Source organism: Alligator mississippiensis, chromosome 14 (genome assembly GCF_030867095.1).
Source record: "Alligator mississippiensis isolate rAllMis1 chromosome 14, rAllMis1, whole genome shotgun sequence".
NCBI lineage: Eukaryota > Metazoa > Chordata > Crocodylia > Alligatoridae > Alligator > Alligator mississippiensis.
Genome location: NC_081837.1, coordinates 37,720,930 through 37,729,431, shown reverse-complemented (window position 1 = coordinate 37,729,431; position 8,502 = coordinate 37,720,930). Strand labels below are relative to the sequence as shown.

General features: G+C 45.9%; 1 long non-coding RNA gene across 1 annotated transcript in view; it reads right to left on the bottom strand.

Annotated features, from left to right (window-relative positions):
• Positions 1–415: 415 nt before the first annotated feature.
• The window catches only part of LOC109282549 (uncharacterized), an 86,271-nt gene continuing 78,184 nt past the window's right edge, over positions 416–8,502 (bottom strand). The window contains exons 7-8 of the long non-coding RNA XR_002089555.2: positions 6,024–6,223; positions 416–2,173 (exon numbers count right to left, since the gene is read on the bottom strand). This is a non-coding gene — a long non-coding RNA (uncharacterized LOC109282549). The remainder of the gene's footprint in view (positions 2,174–6,023; positions 6,224–8,502) is intronic.

Below are 8,502 nucleotides of genomic sequence, written 5' to 3'. Positions count from 1 at the left end.
AAAATATCACATTTACCCAAAGAAGCTTGTCTGCCTATGTCCTTGGACCAACACAGCTACAACCAACATGCCCCAGGCTTCACATTTCCTGTGACAGGTATCATAGGCAGTGCGTATCAATTCCAGCAAACCCTCCCCGAGCAAGATGGTTGGAGGCATGATATGGACACAATTTAACGTGGAGAAAAATTCAGAGTCTGCCCCCTCACAGCACAAGACATTTTGCAAGATAAATGGACAGAGCACAAAAAAAGGAAACATGGATATTACTGGGACAGAAAGAGGAAAGGGAAGGAGAAGAGAGAGAAATGTTTAAGGGTTGGCAGTCGGAAATAATTTATCACTAATTGCACAACTAATTTATTATGTAGCATAAGTTAGGGGAAAAATATCCTTGAAGTCTAAATTTCCCCTAGTGAAGAATTACTCCCTGTTTAGAAACACAGTAATTATTCCGTTAAAACAAGGATGTGCTATAAGTAATTTAAGGGTTTTATCACTCATGCTTTGCAACAATGTAATTGAGCTAGTGGCAATAAATAAATCCCAGAATAAAATAAAAGGCAGCAGATTCCCTGCGGAAGGAGGAGCAAAAAGATGGGATTGCATTTTGCATGAACTGCTCGAACGCAGCAATTGGCACTTTGGGTCAGATCACGGTTCATATAACCCATGACCCTGTATTGGACAACAGCCCGTGCTAGATGCTTCAGAGGAAGGTGCGAGAACAACACTGAAATTGTTGGCTAACAGGGGCAAAGTCCTTCAACCCCAATCAGTTAGAGGTTAGCTCGTGCCCTATAGCAGGAGGGTTTCAACTTCACTTGAAACTGCTATATAGCTCCAGACGATATCATCATCCATAGAAAAAGCCAGTCCTTTCTGAATACTACTATGGACTTAGTGCCAGCACTATCCTATGGCAGTGAGGCCTGCAGGTCAACTCTACCTTGTGTGGGAAAACTACTTGTGCAGATTTTAAATTCACTTTGCTTTGCTTTCTGATGCCATGATGTAGAGATGGAGCTGAACCTGTTCTCCAGACCTGGCGGGCCCGGGCTTATTTTTGCCATTGCTTCAGCTTACCAGGTTCATAACAGAGCACAGCTGGCCCCTTGCGGACTGTCTGTCTCAAAAAGATGATTCCTTAAAAACCAAAGCCACGTACCAGTACAACCCGATGAATACTTGCTCTGTGCTGCCTGAGTGGCAGATAAAGAAATCGTAGCCTCCAGACCTGTCCGTGCCACTCATTAATTACTACTACAATTCTCCCTGGAAAACATGCTTATCTTTAACTAAGCCCCACCTGGTGAATGACCCAGCTTCCACTTAAATCAATGGATAAGTTCTCACTGGCTCCAACAGGCTTTGAATCAGGCACTTGCCTAACGAATAAACCGTACCTGATCTTCAAGTTCTCACCCAGCCCGTACCCAGTAGTCTGCAGTAATCTCACCATTGATCTGTGGCCTTTCAAACCAGCTTCAGGGACATTTCCTTCAAGAAGCAATGCAGGAGAGGGCCTGGCGTTTAACAACTATATAATAAAACACACCCCTATCCCTGAGCGGTTAATTCTCAGTTAATATGTTCTTAATATTCAATTAGCATTTATGTAACAGGCAGCAAAGGATTATCCTATTAAAGCTAAATTAAGTGCTGCATTCATTGATATGTCTTATTTCAAGGGCTGCCAACATTTCTCACAGGAAATGTAATATTTAAACAAAATAAAAAGAAAAATGCGCAGATCAAGAAAGGGAAGTTTGTTTACTAGCTGCCTTTAAACTTCCCACTTGCTGAGAAGTGCTCTTGGTTTTCTGAAGCCTGCAGCGTGTTCGCCGTTCAGTCCTGTAGGATGGACGAATATTGCAGCGCAGCTGCAAAGGGAAAGCAACCAGACAATTTAGTCAGCAGGAGCTCAGCAAGGTTTATAATGCCAGCTACCCTACAAGATCCTATGCTACGAGATCACTGCAAATGGTGGTAGTGGGGTCCTACTGTACAGAGCTCAGGTTTTAGTCTCGAGAGACCTGGGTTCTCTTTCCGACTGTCACGGGCCAGCTGGCTGATCCTAGGAAGTCATTTTCCCCTTTCTGTGCCTCAGGTTTCTCATCTGTAAAGAGGGGTGGGAGTTGAGCCAGAGCTTTCTGGTAAGGTGCTTTGAGATCTGTGGATGAAAAGCAGCAGGTAAGAACAGGTATTATTATACTACAACTTCCTGCAGTGTCAGCTATTCGTGCCATTCCTGCCTGGCCCAGCTATAGCCCCATGTGTGATGAAGTAAGCTCCGGTTCATGAAAGCTTGTGCCACGTGAGCACACCCTCTGGTTACTCTATAAGGTGCAAATCTACCCTGCCTTCTACTACCTATAGACAGTCATCCTGGCTGGCTTGTGTCCACTCTGGCACATCTTTGCACCATGGATCAGCCACATTCATAAGCCTAGGAACCAGCCATGTGGCAGCCTACTCTCCAGGCAGGGGGGAACACTAGTACATGCCACATCTTCTAGGAGAGCATCATCCAGGTGGGGTCAGGGTTTCAGAGTCATGCGTGCCACTACCTGGTTACAGTCAAGGTTACTTGTAGGACTGGGAACAGGGCCTTGCTCTAGAAAGCTTCTTGGCTCTCTTACTGTATAAATGCACCAGCGCCCAGCACAACGGAGCGCTCTCGATGCTGTGGCGATACAAATATTAAATGATTTAATGGCTGCTGAGACTCAGTCCTTCACAGGGTCAGGCCCTCCATGCTTCTATTTGTTTATGGCCCATCCATCCTTGCAAAGTCAACTGCAAAGCCCCTATCAACTTGAATGAAAATAGGATCATTTAATGGTTATTAAATTTTTAAACTGCATGTAGGACCAAATCCCAACCGGTATAACTCCATCAACTTCAACAGAGTCACCCAAGGGATGAATTAGGGCCATAATGCCTACACAACTGACAACGGGCGCTAAGAAATAGCATGAAATTCAAATTAAATAAAAGAGACTCTCTTCTAAACAAATTCTTTCCCAAAGAACCAAAAAACAGCCTTCATTACAACAACTCAATTATACACAAGGCTGAGCTTCAGTCTGTTTGAGGAGACAAGAAGTTCACTGTAAGTATTTCATGCTTCATTCAAATTATAACTTCCCCTCCATGCAAGTGGGAGGTACGCCTATCAAAACACATTTCCCCGATGCCGTTTGGAAAACAAATTGGAACTGCGTTAATCCTGTCGCCGAGCTCAAGCATTGACATCTTCTGTCTTGATTTGGTCTCCTGCAAAGTCATTCGAGGGCAGCTTTTCCAAACAGAAATTAAGAGTTTAAGAGAGACAGCGAAAGTGTCAGAAGGGGCAGATCTCAGCTCCTGACATCCCTGTCCAATGAATCTGACTGCAAAACTGGGCCCTGAGTTTGTAGAAGTGGCTCATGAGAGGGGGCACTGGCTCCATTTTCTATCACAAACCAGGCCTCGGAAAGCTTGCCTCAAAGTCTTCACCTGGCTGCCCGACATCCGGAGTTGCTTTTAAGAATTCAGACCTATGTTTCTTTGACCCAGTGAAACCTCATCGCAGATGGGGCAAGCTGCTAAGCTGTTTTTGAAAAATAATCAATCAGGGAAAAAGAAAAAAAAAAATCAAGAACAAACAAAAATCGGAGAACACCTGACTACAGCATTAGTGGGGAAGGAGACTGTGAAATGAATAATGAAAAATTCCACTGTAGATGCTCTCCCTGCGTTTAGTTCTCCATTAAACCTGCACAGTTTGTAAGTCACACGTTGCTTCTGCAAACTGCCAGTGCTTGCAGATACCACCTGGGAACTGGAAATGCGGCTGAGCTAATCCTGGAGACTTCATGGGTTATTGCAACAAGGCAGAATAGACTCCAGCTGGCTCAGTATTAGGTCTGCAGGGCTAAAGAGAAGCAAGTTCTTGTTTCATATTAATAGAGAGAGTGGATGTGGCTCAGATCCACACTGAGAGAACTAGGAAAGGTGCTATATGTTTATGTGGGTCTTTTTACTGACCCCTTTTCATTCCCTGATCAAACCCAGAATATGAAATATGGCAAATGTGGTATACAAGCTTTTATAGCTCGCAGCTTCCTTGTTTCATCCTCTGCCACAAAAACTCAAAAGAGTGTTTTTTATTATTATTATTTAACATAATCCTCCATCCTGTGTAAAGCCTTTTGTAATAAAAGAAAATTTGCCAAATAGGTAGGAAAGAAGATGGCAGTTCTACATTGAAGCAGAATCCACCAAGCGTTGGGTTGTTCACCCACTAATAGGGAAAGTGAGCTGGGTTTAGACAGTCATGAGACAGGTTAAATTTACCCTGTTGATGATGTGCTCTTGGAGTGTAATCCTGCTCAGTCCAAGAGGAATGGCAGATATTTGGTGCATGTGCTTGGCTATGGATCCAGTGAGGCAAAGTTACCATCTGCGGGATTGTGACCTAATGCCTATAAAACAGAATTCCCCCTTAGATATAATGATACCACAGCATGGTGGAGGCTCAGTTAGCCCTAGGTAGTTGCCTACCTCCCCAGTGAGGGGCAGGGCTACATGGGGAGAGTCATCTACCTAGAGACAGGTAGTTGGTCTGCCTGGGGCAGCCCCCTTTTGTGTAGTGCACCCCATGTTTGTAGGGAAGCTAGTGCTAAATCACCTGCCAACAACCTGATTCTGGGTGAGGGCTCAGTACGCAGCAGAAGAGCTACCTCACTGCAAGCTTTTGTCATGGATCCCATCTCAGCACCTCTCCTTACACAGCCTTGTGAGCAATGCCTCATCATCCAGGGGCAGACAGGGGACCTGGGAGGGCAGCAGGTAGGTTGGGAGCAAGGCAGGCAGGGCAACCCCAGCACAGGGAGGGTCTGGCCATTCTTCCTTTCCTCCATCTCCTGACCCAGAGCAACCTAAGCCTGAGCCAGTTCTGCTGGGACAACAGGTCAACCTCCCATAGAAGTACATGGGTGCCCAGTTGCCATTCCCTGGATTACAAGTCAACCTGCCATAGACATGCATGTGGTTGACCTGGTGCCTAGTGGGGGGCTGCTCATGAACTAGGTCATCCTCCCATATGAATGAATGGGCTTAACCGGGGACATATCTGGGGCACCAGGTCAACATAGAAACAAAATGCATCGAGTTGACCTGGTGCCTGGCTAAATTACACTCATGGAGGCACCCAGGAGTTTGGGGGCCTCAACCTGGCACCCCTATCATCCCTAGTGCCTACCTGGCCCTGTGGCCAGCTGCCCCAGCCACCCTGCCAGCTGCCCAAGGCCTGATCCTGCTGCCCCAACCACCCCTTGCACCTGGCTCTGAGCCTGCTGAGCATCCAGCTTCCCCTGCTACCTTGGGGGCTGCCTAGAGCCCGATGATAACTCACCAGTGGCTCCCAGCACTTGGCTCTGAGCCGGGCTGGTAGCCAGCTGCAGTAACCACAGCTCTACACTGGCTCCCACCCAAACATCCCACTTTCCCGCCGAGGAGGAAGAGGAACTCATTCTCCAAGCGTTCCCAGAGTGCTGCTTCTGCGTCCCCCACCTGAACGAAAGCCCACTGCCGTTAACAGAGAGACTCCTGTGGACATCGATGGGCTTCGACTCCGACCACTGGCGAATGATGAGCATGATTTAGAGCAGGAGTGTCCAACTCATCTGGCTCCACAGGCTGGATGAGCAGCATGGGTTTGGCCCATGGGCTAGATTAGGCCCGCAGACCCCCCCACCCACATGCCTGATCCAGTGCCCATGACACCTCCCTGGGCTGGTCCCCAGAGAGCACCACAGGCAGTACAGTGGAGGCCTGGTACGAAACTTTCACAGACTGTGAGCGAGGTCTCAAGCCACTATATTCCAGATGGGGTATCACAGAGGGTAACAGTTTATACAATCAAGAGGCAAAGCCCAAAAGATTATTGGAGCCCTAGCCCCTTTGCACCCTTCTAGCCACCAGACCAAGCACCCTTGGGGTCCATAACATAACATGAGAGCCCTGAGACCTCTGACCTTTAGTCATGGCTCAGCCTTGCATCCTTTTGTCTCCTTGCACTCACTCCGGTCTTACGTGCTGCTTTCCATTCTTCATCACGGTGGCTCGTCTCCCTGGGCTCCCCATGAGGTCATAAGATATCATGTTCTTTACAGAAACCCATCAGATTGCTTCAGTCCCTCAAAAGTCTGCAGGAAATCTTCTTACTGATGATTGTCTGGGAAAGAAGAGAGAAAAAAAAAAAAGAGAATTTACAGGTAATTTCCTTGTCAAAAGTTCCTGTCTATAAATACAATCAAGATAAGACTGACATGGCAAATAGCTCCTTTTCTCTCCGGAATGAATTATTCAATTCACCACTGATCCTCTCTAACTGGCTTATATTGCCTTTTGCTTTCCTTATTTATTTTACTTTACTTAGTTCTGCTGAGAAGAAGCAGGGCCAATAATCTGAAGAATTCAGGTAATAGCAGGATTCAACAAACGCTTCTTGCAACCTTCCCAAACCTCGCCTCCACAATCTCTCTCATTTCCCACCCTCCGCACCCCAATTTCATTGCTAAGCTGAGATGAAAGGGTGATGGGCTGAAGCATATTCTATTTAAGCAGGTGGGGTTTTTAAGCCACAGATAGACGCAATTTCTTTGCATGGGAGCTTGCATTCTGCTCTCACTGCTGCCCCCAAAAAGATGCCGTTTCTACTAGAGGGGAGAAGAATTTAAGGCCGCGCTTTTAAGGGATACCGAGTGTCTGTGGTTCCCATTGGCTTCAAATGGAGTTGTGGGTGTTCAGCACATCTGAAACACCAGGCTGTAATGAGTCTCCCTCTTCTGAGTTTTGCAGCTCTCCCTATCTGCCTCCAAGGAACGGCATGAAACACTTCCTAACGGCCAAGGCATTTTCCCTGGGGACCAGAGTCTTCTAATCTTCATTGCTATGGTCATCTTAAACAAAAGCGAATGTACAAAAGCTCCCTGGATTGATAAGAGCCACATTCAAGGTCTAGCATCTTGGGCAAGTCACTTAGGACCAAATCCTACTCTACTCACTGAATGCCTAAAAACAATCCCATTCCATCCTATTTAAACTCCTAAAAGTCCAATCTTCTTTTGTATCATGCCATCATCTTAGCCTTAAAGCTTGGTCACCAAAGAAAAAAACAAAACCCTAAAAACCAGCAAGCAGGATGACCCACCCACTTCTTGCCTTCACAGTACTTTAGGGGCTCAACCAAGTCTGAATGGGATCACACTTGGGGGCTTAATAAGTGGATAGATGGAGTATGATCTGGTCCTTAAATATCTGTCCCTTGAAATATTATTCTGCTGGGCAACGATGGGAATTTGCTTCCAGGTTTATGAACTCCTGGAGGAGTGCCGGGGAGCTGCTGATACACACACACACACTTTTTAAAGAAAGTTAAATCCTGGTAATACACAAAAATATATCCAAGCTATTACACTATTCAAAAGGAATGCAACAAAGCCTACAAAGCCAATAAAAAAAAGATTGTGTTGTAAAGAAAACTATTTCAAAGAACCAAAGTAATATCCAGAGCAGCAATTCAATTACACACAAGATTAGTGTTGGTCTGACGACGGAGCCAGAAGTTCCTTACTGAGGTTTTCAACTCACAAAAAAATTATGATGTCATAAAATGCAAGTGTGATGAGAGACAGCCAGCGAGCACTGACACACAAGACAGCAAGCTGGAGGGGAAGCAGGCCAAGGAAGGAAAGGTGAGCAAGAACTAATAGAAAGCCTTGCTTGTACTGCAAAATAAATTCTGTGAATTTTATTTTTCCCCAGGAGTTGTACTCAATGGACTCAGCAAAGGCAACATTTCTTTACCTTATTGATTAGCAATTAAGAAAGGCATTTTAGCTACTTCTGTGCTGCATCCCTATGATTCCCCCAAGAATTTCAATGGGGCAAGTAATACTTCAATTTGTAATCTCTAGCATGGAGCAGTTGGTACACAACAGCTGCTCTGTCCCTCTGCAGAGACGGCTGCGTTTGCAAAGAAGGCCAGTCTTCTGACAGCCTTCCTGGAAATCATGCACCGAGCCTTTCGAAGGAAAGGCACTTGGCAGACATGCACGTTACTCTTTATTGTCATTACAATCCGCTCTCTGATTGCTAGAAATAATCCTCCTCTACTGAAGAGGAAGGACTTGCTCTTTGCACATGCAGTCCTACCAATGAAAATTTCGGGTCTGATATTCTTTATTCTGGTACGCTCCGAGATCAGATTGATACCATGATTGGAATTAATTGTTCGTGCTTCTGTTGTAATGAGACCTCTTCCTCAAAAACTGAGGGCCACCTTGTGCTAGATCAGTGGGGGTACCTTTTTGGGGTAGGAATGCCCCAAATTAGACCTTTGTAAGCTTTTGGGCACAAACACCCTTCTTCAGGCGTAGGGAGTCTCTCCTGTTCTGAGATTGTCTAGGAATCTCATCTGACCCCAGCTGCCCATCCCAGGAAGAGAAGGAG